The sequence below is a fragment of the Cajanus cajan genome, chromosome 7 (assembly GCF_000230855.2).
Source record: "Cajanus cajan strain Asha chromosome 7, NIPB_CcT2T_4, whole genome shotgun sequence".
NCBI lineage: Eukaryota > Viridiplantae > Streptophyta > Magnoliopsida > Fabales > Fabaceae > Cajanus > Cajanus cajan.
In genome coordinates, this window is record NC_138523.1 from 46,123,278 (window position 1) to 46,135,920 (window position 12,643).

Sequence of the window (12,643 nt, forward strand, 5' to 3'; positions counted from 1 at the left end):
TATTAATTTTGCTACCTGCTCTTCTATGAACTGCATTGCGAAAGATGAAGATGATAAATACTACTTTGTAGTAACCCAGTCGGGAGTGCACCACCAGTTACCAAATCCAACATACACCGTGAAGAACCGGGCTACACGGCAGTTTCCACTGGAGCCATTAGAGGACCTACCTCCAGCAGCTGAGGAAGCGGCTCCTGCAGATGAGGAAGCAGCTCCTGAACAACCCCCTCTACATCCTGGACCTGAGGTGGACAATGCTGCTATCCTGGCAGCTATTCAATCAATGGATAACCGGCTGAAACAAATGGATGAACGCTAGCAGCATTATAATTACATGGTTGATCAAATGTATCAATGGCACATTCAACGGTATCCAGATGATTTTCCACCACAGTGAGATCTTTCTTATTCCTTATTTTACTCTGATGCTTAGGGACAAGCATTCCTTTCTGTTGTGGGTTGGTTGCATATTCATGCATTTTATAATTTTGTCAAAATAATCTATCATGCATTCATTAGCTCTTTGCTTCGGGACAAGCAAATCTTTAAGTTTGGGGTTAGGAGGATGTACGCATTTCATTCATTCATGCAAAGTAAAAAATAAAAAAAATAAAAATAAAAAATAAAAAAATCATGCATATATACATATTCAGTTAATCCCAGCTTGAATTTGTGTTTGAAAAGTAAATATTTTTAATGAAATTGTTCGTCTTTGAAAACACTGAATGTGATGAATTGAATCTTGAAGTCTCAGAACAAAAGGTTGAAAAATTAGCTGGTTTTGTGGCTAGCACTTGGTTCTTAGTATTGAGACTTGAAATGATCGAGAATTATAAAAATAGTCTCTTGAAGATAAATTCTTTTTAATTCGTGCTTAAAAGCTTTTGGGGGGTAATAATAAAAAAAAAAAATCACCTAGCACCCCTTTGAGGTCATAGGTTAGAGGGAGAATATTCTTAACCTTAGAAAACTAAGGGAACTAATTAGCTACTGGGGAATTGTTTAGTAAAATAGCTAGACCCCCTTTGAGGCTATGTGTTCTTGAAATTATCATCCTCTCTACACTGATTGGCTACTGGGGAAATGTTTTAGGTGAGACAAAAACAAAAATAAAAATATTACCCCTATTTGTGTCACAAGCATTGAAAAATTATTTCTGTTAAATTATCTTCGTTTGACTAATGAGCTTTACAAGATTTGACATCATGAAACTCTTAGAAACTAAGAGTTGGCGCTAGTAATGAAAGATTAAGATTCTAATTGGACCTTGTGAGACTAAGAGTGAAGATTTTAAATGCTCAGTTAATTCTTGATGATTCTTTTTTTTTCAAAGTGCTAATTATTGTTTGAGGACAAACAAAAGTTCAAGTTTGGGGTTATTTGATGTTGTGTATTTTACTCGTATTTTAGCACTTTAATTCACAAGAATTCATAGCATAATCATGCATATCTTTCATGTTTTTAATAAATTTTTATATCATTTTCCTATTTTATGCTTTTCTTGGTATGTGTTGTGTTTTCTCTGAGCAGGATCAAGATTTAAGAATTAAAGAGGAAATGCTGAGCTACAGGGAAAATCACGGCCGTGATTCTAAATCACGCCCGTGATTCACCAGAGAAAATCACGGCCGTGACTCCCAATCACACCCGTGAACGCCACTGACCCTTCATAGATGTGCTCCAGAGAAGATCACGGTCGTGATTCTCAGTCACGGCCGTGATTCACTTCGCGTCGATTTGGTGAATGAATGTGCTCCAGAGAAGATCACGGTCGTGATTCTCAGTCACGGCCGTGATTCACTTCGCGTCCCAGCTTTTTAAGTTTTATGTTTTATTTTTATTTTTGTAATTTTTATCTTGGTAGTTTTACCTTTTTACCCTTTTAGGTTATAAATTAGATGAGGTTAGCCTAGAACAGAACTTTTGTTTCGGAGACAGTTTTTTTTAGTTTTTGACACTTGGAGAAGGTTGGGCGCCTGTGCCATCGACTCTAAGGTTTGCTTTTTTTTTATTCTTCTTTTCTTGGAGAACTACTATGAACTCCTGTGAGTAGTTTCCCTTTTTCTGGGATCAGGGCTTAGCCTCTGAGAACCTCTTTATTAATGCATTATTCAGTTTCTTAATTTTATTCCAATTCTTGATTTGTTCTTTTATAATTTATATATGAACTTTAACATTATTGTTTTCATAATAACATTAATTAAGGATGAACTGAGAGGAGAACTTGATTATAATTATGATAAACAATTAATCTTAATTTTCATAATCATAGATAATTAGGGATGAACTGAGAGGAGAACCTAATTATCGGAACCTAAAGGAACAGACTTGAGTGTTAAATCACGAGAGTTGATTTAAGCTTTCGAGGAGCAATAGATTAACAAAGATCTTAATGGGTTTAATTGAACGTAATTACCACGAGAGTAGGGATTAATTTTAATTAAACACGTCCTCGTAGCCTGAGAAGGTGCAAGGATTAAATTAGGTTAAGACTACCTTCAAGATGGAATAGAATTAATTAATGAAAATAATAATTCAATATTGTTGGAACTCTTTGTGCGAACCCTAGATTCCCGGAAATCTCCTTATCTTATCTTAAAGTTTTATCTTATTCATTAATTGCATTACTATCTCTTTTACCAGCGAATCTGATCTTATCATCTCAAAACAAACATTCTATCTGTTTTAAAATTCAAATTAAAATACTAGTAATTCTAGGTCAAACACGTAGTCCCTGTGATTCGATATTTATTACTTGACGACAACCGTACACTTGCGGTTTTCCATACACCACTCGCCCGGCGCACACAACCTTGTGCCCGACGGGCTTGACCAATATAGCCCTCTGATGGTCACGCGCCCGGCGCCCTACCAAGCAGCAACTCTCCAAGTTCAAAAATTTTAATCAAAACCTGCACAAACAACCAATCCAAGCACATGCAAACCACCCAAAGAACCACATTTTCTGCAAACAACACGAAAACCAACTCATTTTCAACATGCATCCATAAATACATCAAAAACCCCAAATTTCACCCTTTAACCCCAAAACCCCGAAAACACAATTTCTTCAAATATAGCCATCAATCTTCAAGAAATCAACCAACAAGTGAGTTTCTAACTCACTCCCAACAACCAACACGAAATTCTAGCTTCCCTTACCTCGGAGGAGAAGTTCTGAGCTTCTACGAAGGAGAAAGGAGAAGAAGAACATGAGAAATCCGACTCTCAGCTAGCTCCGCACGACTTGAGTTTAAAGGAAGGACCACCTTGCTCACTGTTTCAGCCTAAGAAGAAAGGAAATTCAGGAACAAGATTTAGGGCTTTGGGAGAAAGGAAAAGAGAGGTTAAGAGAATGAGATATGAGAGGGAGAGGCCGTGGGTCTTACATAATTGATTTTTTTTTTGTAAAAATTAAATAAAAACTAAATTAAATATAATTATTTTTCTTTAAAAAAAACTAATCATACACCAATAATAGAATAACTAATTAAAAATTGTTGTATAAATATAATAAAAGATTATGAAATAAAATATAAAATGTTATTATATAAAGTTACGTGCACTAATGTTATACCATTTTTCTTCTCTAAAAAGTTCGTAGGTAGACAATTTAGTATAGACTTTTTCATTTACAATTTAATAGAATATTTTAGAATATATAATTTTATTAATTTTAAATTTCTTATATTATATCAAACTGTTACCATTGAATTAGTTTTACATATAAAAAAAAACTCTATCAATGATGGACAATTAAGTCATTTTACATTAAGTAAGAGTAATTAATTACTTTGATGAAATTATAAATTAAGATGTTATTACTATCAGTTTTATCTCCAATTTCTTTACCTAATATATATCAATTTCTTTACCTAATATTAGGACGATAGTATGCAATAGGTGTTTTTAATTAACAGTGGTTTAATACTTCACTTAATGTCATTTATTTATTAATATTACAGTTAAAACTTTAGAGTCTATTAATAACTCTTGTAGTTTTTATTTATTTATTTATTATTTATTCAAATTAGAATGATATTCAATGTTACTCTCTCATTTTTATGTATATTAAAAATATATTTATTTATAAATTATTTTTTATATTGAGATAATATAATTAATTATTTAAAAAATTTCAAAAATATAGAAAGAATAAAAGTGTTCAAGTTGAATATAGTCATATATATTTCTTATTTTCCTTAAAGTATTTACAAAAAAATAAGATTTTTTTAAGCAAGAAAAATTTATTGTAAATTTTAAAATAAATTAATTTTATCTTAAATTTAAATATTTTATAATTTTAAAATGTGAAATGATAATTATATTTAATCATTTTAAATTATATTATAAATAAAAATTTATTAATTATAATATTTATAATTTTACAAACAATATTTTCCTATGGATTAATAAGAAAGTTATTAGAAGTGGAAGTGAGAAATTATTTTGTGTCCTATCTTATCAAAGCGTCACATCCTCATCCTATCCTATTCCGCTCCATGCTGTCTCACTTAGCCCTTGTTTGTTTCAGGAGATTTACTGTTCACGATGAACGAAAGGTGAAAAAATTTGACGTTTGTTTTCGCTGATTTGCACCGAAAGAAAAGCGGGAGAACCCGCATGGCCGTTCCTCGCGAAGTTGTGAAGAAAAGAGATGAAAGTCATGTAAGAAATGAGAAAACCCGATAATACTCATGCCCAAAAGCTGAAAAGAGATGAAGCTCTGCCATGCTCATGCATGCAGAGATTGTGCCATGGAACAGAGGAATCTCTGCCATGGTTCACAGGCCTTTGTCCTTCGTTTGAATGGCACAGTGACGCATTTGAAATGAGGCTGAATGAGTCCACTAGTCACGCATTTATAAGAGACTTGGAAGCTCTGTGTGTGTTGTGTGCTCGTGCGAAGGTGGTTGTTGCTGCAGTGATTCTCGACGGGGCAACCATTGTAGGTAAGCTTCATTTCTTTATGCATGAGAGAGGGTAGTCGAGGTATGAGAATAAAGAATAGAGGGCAAACCGCAGTGAAAAACTGAACCCCCAGCCAACATAATCGATTATGTATACCACATAATCGATTATGGATTTTAACTGAAGAGTGTTTTTATTGTACATTTTTTTTATATTGAGAAAATTCTATTATTTAAATATTGACATCAAAAAGTAGAAATATAAAAAAAAATAAAGTAATACATGTTTATAAAATTAAAATAATAAAATTTTCATAAACATTAATAAAATAATGTTAGAAAATATAATTATCATAATATATTTTGTTATTATTATTTATTATTATAAATATTATTATTATTATCATTATTATTAATGTTATTATTATTTATTATAATTAGTATCATTATTATTTATTATGATTCTTATTATTTTTCTAATATTTATTATTATTATTATTATTATCATTATTTATTATTTTTTTAATAAATTATACCTATTAATATAATTTTATTATAATTATTATTATTTACAATAAATAATATTCTACTCATTTTTAATCCAAGGGTAAAAGTGTAAATTACATATTCATCTATTAAAATTTTAATTTTTATCTATCACATCAATCAATTTCTACACAAATTCTCACAAAATTTTCACTATCTTTTCCTTAATCCAAACAACCTCACTTTTCACTCTCTTTCTCTTCAAATCTTTCTTTTTTCACTCCCCCAAATCCTTCCTTCAATCCAAACACAACCTTAATACTCAACCTTAAGTTTGAAAATTCAATCCATCTCATTTATAAAATATTTACAAAAAATGTAAGATTTTTACAGCATAAAAATTTTATTTTAAATTAAAAAAAATTAATTTATCTTAACTTTTAAATATTTCTTATAGATTAATAAAAAGTTATTAAAAATTAGAGTAAAAAAATATCTAATATCTTATCACGTCGGGTCCTACCCCAACTCATTCTTCCCGCATAGCAAAGTCATTTAAAAAATCTAACCTGTCTTATTTAATAATTTAATATATATATATATATAATATTTATTAAAAATTAAGTAAATAAACTTAACTTTTTAGATACAATTAATTTTTTTGGTACAAATTAATAATTAATTTAGACACAATAAATAAAATATAAAAATTTATAAAAGTAACAAACAGGACTATTTACACCTAACTAATTAATGTGCATATATAAAATAATATATATATATATATATATATATATATATATATATATCAGTTATATCTTACTAATAAAATAATTTATTTAATATTTTATATTTAATTAATTTTTTAAAAAATTATGATATTTATTTATAAATTAGTATTAATATAAATTCAGTATATATAATTTTATTACAATTAATTTAAAATAATTTTTTAAATAAATTATTGAATAACAACTGGTAAGAGATTGAAAAACTGAAGAGATTTATATGTATTTTTTTTCAAATTGCAAGGAACCCAGGTCGTTAGTGGTGGGGCATTGAATTTGAAGAACCAATGTTCAATGGTTTAAATTATACGCAAGTTTACAAAATTAACACCCAAAAAGAAGAAGAAAAAAATGAAAGGATTTAATTAAGCAGGTTATAATTAATTTCACCCGCGTTAGGTTATTAGGGTGGTGAGGTGATGAAAAGATTATATAAGCGAGGCCATTGGTGGTGATATATAGAAACAAAGCAAAAGAGTTTAATAAGTTGCAGTTGCAGTTGCAGTAATGGAATCAACGAGAAACCAAGAAAAAATTGATGTGTTTGAAGGTCAACTTCTTTTGTATATGCAGGCAAGTGCACACCTAAGACCAATATGTCTAAAGTGGGCTATTCAACTAGGTATTCCCGACATAATATCCAACCACGACAAACCCATTACTCTTTCCGAGTTGGTCTCAGCTTTGCAAATTCCACCAGCCAAAGGTTGTTTTGTGCATAGGTTCATGCGCTTTTTGGCACACAATGGAATCTTTGATATCCATGAGGGCCAAGAAGATGATCATGAACTAATAACATATGCTCTAACACCTGCATCAAAGCTACTATTAAGTGGCACAGACCATTGTTTAGCTCCAATGGTTCTGTTCATCACTTCTGATCCAGATATGAGTAAATACCATCACATGACAGAGTGGATTCGTGGGGAGGACGCCACACTGCAAGAGACAGCATTTGGAACAAGCGTTTGGGAATATTTGTAGAAAAATCCTGCTCATTTGAGTATCTTCCATGAGGCTATGGCAAGTGATTCCCATGCTAGGGCTGGCACTCAAAAATTGCACTTCAGTTTTTGAGGGGCTAGATTCCATTGTGGATGTGGGTGGTGGAACTGGGACCGTAGCCAGATTTATCAGTGAGGCATTTCCTAAGTTGGAATGTATTGTGTTTGACCTTCCTGAGGTTGTGGAAAACCTGACTGGAGCCAATAATTTGAGTTTTGTTGGTGGTGACATGTTCAAATCTATCCCTCAAGCTGATGCAGTTATATATACTCAAGGTACAAATATTTTGCTGATTTCATTTGGAAAATAATATTAGGTATGTTACCCATGTATTATCTAACACTTTATTTTTAACATTTTATTATTCACTAAAATTTATTGTAAATAAAAAATTTGGTGAATTTTGTATTTCATTTAATAAGTTTCTTCTGATTTAATGATAAAGTCTATTAAAATTTATGATTTTTAACTTATAATTAAGCAAATATTAATAAAGGAATGTTAGAAAGAGTGTTAGTAACATTTTTACAAAATATTGCATCAAGACATAATTTATAATTTTTTTAAAACTTCCTTTGCAGTGTGTTTTACATGATTGGAATGACGAAAATTGCATAAAGATCCTGAAAAAGTGTAAAGACAGTATTTCAAGCAAAGGCGATAGAGGGAAAGTGATTATTATAGATATAGTAATAAATGAAAAGGTAGATGACCCTGATGTAACTCAAATAAAGCTCAACAATGATTTATCTATGATGATCATTGGTGGAAAAGAGCGAACCGAAGAAGAATGGAAATTGGAAACAACTCTTCATTGAAGGAGGATTCAAACGCTACAAAATATTTCCTTTTTTGGGTTTTAGATCTTTTATTGAGGTCTACCCTTAGGAAAAACTATGAATTAGGCCGTTTGGGATCACAACTAATTTCTATTTTTGCAAATTGTTAAGTATCATTACTTTTTTATAAATTAAGAAATTTAAATAAGTGCATAATAGATACAGTGATTTTGGACTGCCTGGTAATTTTTCATACTTAATGACTGTTTTAAGGTGTACATGAAATAACATCACAAGATATTGTGATCATGTAATGTTGTGTGGTGATATTTAGAACTACCGACTTTGTGGGTCTTTGTTTCTTATTGCAATGTGGTTAGATGTATTATGCATGTGGGAAATTCTCCTTCTTAATTATTTAGCAAAATAATAAAATTGAATAAACTTGATGCTTAATCATATATTTGTAAGCTGTGTAACAATGAATTTTTGTAAGTTGTAAGCTGTAAGCCTACACCTTCACTTCACTTGTATGTTTCTCTTATTTATCCATATCCATTTTTTTAACCGTGTTCTATATATATTGTAACTCTTTTGCTTTATTTATGCAATTTCACTTCCTTTATTTCTCATCTTATCTATGCCAGATAGTTGTTCTACACAATCATTAAAATGACTTCAAATCCAATTCCAAACTCCTCTATTATGGTGGCTCCCAAAAGTGCTCCTGAAATGATATAGCTTAGAAGCATTGTATTTTAATTGGTGGGGATACTAGGAAATTTCAATGCAAATAATGTCAGAAGGTAATAACATGGGAAGTTTACTAGTTGAAGCATCACTCGGATGATACTCAAAAGGATGTTGGAACTTGCAAGGTTGTTACTAATGAAGTGAAGAAGGAAATGTCGGAAATTGTTGTTGGTTTGCAACAAAATTTGATCAAGAAATCAAGCCTTAATAAAGAAGAGGAGGAAAGTGCAAAAGCTTGTGATAAAAGAAAAAGCAATGAAGCAATGGACATTGAAAGTCCTAGAAATATTTTTAAGAAGAGAGTACTTGACACACAAGCTACTATCGATAACATGTTTAAAAACAGTGCAAAAGAGGAAACATGTCAAGTAATGGCTAGATTTTTCTACAACAACGTGATACCTTTCAATGTGGCAAAGAGTGAGGAATTTAATGCCATGTTTGATTTAGTTTTAAGGCATGGCCTTGGATTTCAACATCCATCATATCATGAGATTAGAGTCAAATATTTGAAGAAGGAAGTGAAAAATACACCACTTTCTTTACAAGCACATATGGATGAATGGGAGAAAATTAGATGCACAATTATGATTAATGGTTGGATTGATAAGAAAAGTAGGACAATAAGAAACTTCCTAGTGAATAACCCAAAGGGAACTATGTTTTTTAAGTTCATAAATGCATCTGTAATATCCAAAATAATTAAAAAAGTTTTTGAGATGGTGGATAACATTGTTGAAGAGGTGGGGAAAGACAATGTTGTTCAAGTTGTAACAAATAATGTAGCAAACTAAAAAGTTGCTAGTCAAATTTAGGGTGTAGGGCTTAGAGTTTAGGGTATGATATAACACATTAGTTGAGATGTATGCATATAATGTGTGTGCTATTGCTTGGTGTGTTCATATGCATTGGATGAATATTTTATTGTATGATATGTCTTGGTATATAGTTTCCAAACATGTTGGTATTGTGTTATTTGGTGAATGTTGTCAACCATGAGGTATGTTTTTGACTAGTTTACATGTTAGGTAGTAGTATAGATGTTCTTTTCTATACTAGTATGTTTTTGAAATTTAGTTTACCCTTTTTTGTTTTTCACGTGATTTGAACTGTGATGATCATGATTTTCATGAGAACAGGGTAAGCTGGAGTAGGCTTTTGGGAGATGTTGCAAGACCATTTTGATGGTGTAGTCTTGGACTACTTTTGATGATTTATATAATAGTGTTTGACTGACACTTATGATTTTATACTGTGTTTAGCTATACTAGATGGTAGTACACATATTGTATGTACTTATAAAGTTGTTCTTAGTTGTGCATATCCATGCATTATGAGTATAGTTCCACTATGTTGGTGACTCTTCGAGGTGTATTTGTCATGGTGGGTCGTTACAAATTTCCTTTTTTTGTATGTTTTTTTTTTCATAGACTAGAAAAGTACCTTTAATTGGAGTAATCTTGTTATGGCTGGATTGATTATTTGATGGATTGTTTTATATTTGTTTATGGTAGAGATCTATTTTTCAAGGAAAATATTATATTGTTGTTGTTCACTTACATTTCCGCATTAGTGTAATATTGTCACTTTAAACTTAAATTCTAATAAATTTATTTTTCATCATCACTAAAAAAAACTTCATAAAAAAGAGATTTTATGTATTTATAAGTCTAAGTTAATTTTCTCACTCTAAAAATATAAAATTTTGTTTATATCCCAACAATATTAGAAGAAGAGATAAAGCCCCAAGCTCCTTTTTGTATGAAGTTGATATATATAGGCTCTTGCCTCGTATTTCTTTATGCTGCAACTTCATGCCCTCAACCAGTGTCTTTGGAATTCGGACACATCTAATTGTTCATGCTTTTTTTTTGAAACAGCAAAATAATCTAATTGTTCATGTGTCAATGATGAAACTCTGCGTGAAATAGCACTGAGTTGTGCTAGCTATATATCCTTAATTTTCTTGATCAATACAACATATTGGCCAAGCATATCTTTGGTGGTGTCCGTTGCTGTAGTGAGCCTTTCAAGTCCTTCAATATATCAAATATTTCACATAAATTGCTGACTCCAATAAAAACTATTTATTAAATTAAGAGTTAATCACTTATACATTGTTATTGTAAATTTTTTTTTACACTAGTAACCAATTACATCCCTTAATTGTGTCATATCACTGTAAATACATTTACTTTTAACAGTGACATGACATAATTAAGAAATATAATTAGTTGTCAGTGTAAAATTTTTTTTACACTGACAGTGTATAAGTGATTAACACTTAAACAAATTCTAAATACTTTAGCATCCATGAATAAGTTACACGGTAATCACACATTCTCACTAAAAAATATTTATTCAAATCTTTAACATTGATTTAATCGTTCTGAACAATTTTTGGGATTACTATTAGTATATTTTTCTAACATTGTAATTTCTAATTAGTGTGCAGCCTAATCAAAGGCATGAAACAATCACACATGATTTTTTTTTAAGAAGTAAATTTTCAAATTCATTAACTTATGATATATTTTTTTTCAAGAAGTACATGCATTTTCAAATTCTTAACTTTACAAATAATTTATATTGTAAGACAAGATTATATTATAGTACAAATCTTCAGTTTTCAGTTAGATTTATCATACATTTGTTTATACAATTGATGTTTTGATTAGTTCTCAAGTTTGTTTTTATTTTTAAATTTATAATAAATAATTTATATTATAATAATTTTATTTATTGATAATTTATTTTAAAAACATAACAAATTTAATTTATAAATAATTACAATAAATAAAAATTAAATTAAATAAAAAATTTAAAAAAATCTTAAAAAAATTCATCAAAAAATTTAAAAAATTTTAAAAAAAAATTCATGTTTAATTCATCGATTTGATTAGCAATTTTTTTTTTTTTTTATATTTTGTTTCTTAGAGAATCCACATATAAGAGAGTCATTCGTAACCGATGTTTTAACTTATTAGTTTGTACAATTATTTTTAATGTAGGCCACAATAATAAAACTCAAGGAAAACAAAACAACTATAGTCTATAGATAAAAGAAATATTTCTTCTTATAATTATTTTTTGTCTTCATAATTATAAATAATTATATTCTTAATTTTCTTTTTTTAAGAAATATTTTTAAGAACTATTATTAATTAACTTTAATTAACTTTAAATAACCACTCACACTTCACACTATTATATATTTTTATTTTTAAAATATTTAAAGACACGTGTTTTTCTCCAAATGTATAATAAAAGAAAAATGTTACATCCTCGTAATGCATCATGATACTTTGATTAATTAAAAATTATATTTTATAATTAAAAAATTATAAATGTCAATCATAATTAATTCGAATGTTATCGGTCAAAACTTGGGAGAAGGACGTACCATTGCTATAATAAAATCCAAGCGCACGCAGTGATGCTTTTACCAAAGAGATTGAAAAATGGACTGAGATTTTTATTAGTGGTGGGGTATATGGACATTTTTTTTTTTGTTGATGATATATACACTTTTTTTAATAAGTACACCAACTTTTATTAAAAAATAATTAAAATTTTAAAATATTTTTAATTTTATATTTATAATATTTAATTTAGTAATTTTTTCACACATCTTTCTTTTTTTCTTTTTTCTTTTTTAAATTTTTAATGCACTGTTTTACCTTTCCTTCACTTCATGGTTTTAATTATTTTAATTTTGTATTATTCTTTTCCTCTTTTTTTTTTCAATTTTCTACTATTATCTCCTCTCTTCCCACTTTTATTTTTTACATATGCAAAATGTAGAATTAGTTTTTAAGAATATTATAGGGACGTATGTGACTTTCTCCACAATGTTCATTGTGTTTTTCTACATATTATTCCAAAAAGTATTTTTTGAAAGTATGTATAAAAATACAATAAG

General features: G+C 29.3%; 1 pseudogene; it reads left to right on the forward strand.

The window, feature by feature from the left end:
• Nucleotides 1–6,390: 6,390 nt before the first annotated feature.
• On the forward strand, nt 6,391–8,077 carry LOC109805248 (isoflavone-7-O-methyltransferase 6-like; annotated as a pseudogene).
• Nucleotides 8,078–12,643: the final 4,566 nt, after the last annotated feature.